Source organism: Vigna radiata, chromosome 5 (genome assembly GCF_000741045.1).
Source record: "Vigna radiata var. radiata cultivar VC1973A chromosome 5, Vradiata_ver6, whole genome shotgun sequence".
NCBI classification, from domain to species: domain Eukaryota; kingdom Viridiplantae; phylum Streptophyta; class Magnoliopsida; order Fabales; family Fabaceae; genus Vigna; species Vigna radiata.
Genome location: NC_028355.1, coordinates 36,756,153 through 36,757,171, shown reverse-complemented (window position 1 = coordinate 36,757,171; position 1,019 = coordinate 36,756,153).

The following is a 1,019-nucleotide window of genomic DNA, read 5'->3' as shown; positions in this document are numbered from 1 at the left end:
TCATTTTGATTTGATAAATCTCTGCTGTTCCATGCATTATGTGCCACACTTTTGTCCTACTCTTCTTGACAATCTCACTATCCCACTCAAATTGTTATTGTTATCAAGCCCAAGATAGGACAAATTTTTCACATATACCCCATTGAAACAGGGATATTACCCACCAGACCCATCTCCGAAAGCCCTAATATTAAGATAATTACAATTGATTAATAATTTTTTTTATTAATGATCATCTAATTTTTAAGAATTACGTTAACCACTTAATCTGAGTGTTGATCGAACGTCCATAAAATTTGTGAGGGCTCTCAAATCCAAGGAAAATAACAGCTGGTTTGATTTGAACTTAATTTAGTTCTGAAATATTAAATTTATGGTAAAAATTAAAAATCACCTTCAATGTGGACATTCAGTATCCAAAAATCAATTGATATTTTGTTCTCAAACAAGCTGGATTTTTAAATGTTTTTCTGTTGTTGAAATTATTTAAAAAAAACTTTTATAATACTCAAACTTATTAAAATTAAAAGAAAAAAAATTACATAGAAAAGCACCAAGTTCTATTTTTATATTTGTTTTCTAGATAAATTTTTTAATAAATTTTAATACCTTTTCTACTTTACAAATTTTAATAATTTTTTTTTCTTAGTTTTGTTTTTTCTTATATGAACACCTTAGACTAGGGTTTTAGGACTGATTTAGCACAATGGGCCATTTTGGGTCAAAATACTAAAAGCCTAATTTGTGACCTGACCTTGGACCACGATTTTAGGACCTAAAGGGGCAAAACATCCCTCACTCTCTTATTGACGCGTTTTTCTGTACTCTTGGACAACAAAAGGTGAGTTCCCCCATTTTTGGGTTCTAGGTTTTCATTTAATTTTCATGCACTTTCAAATCCAGAATTTAATTTCAATTTTAGAGTTCTGTTTTATTCTCTTGCTTGTAATTTNGATTTTGCACATTTAATTTCATTCCCATTATCGCATTGCAAATTCATTTTAGGGGTTTTCCCATTT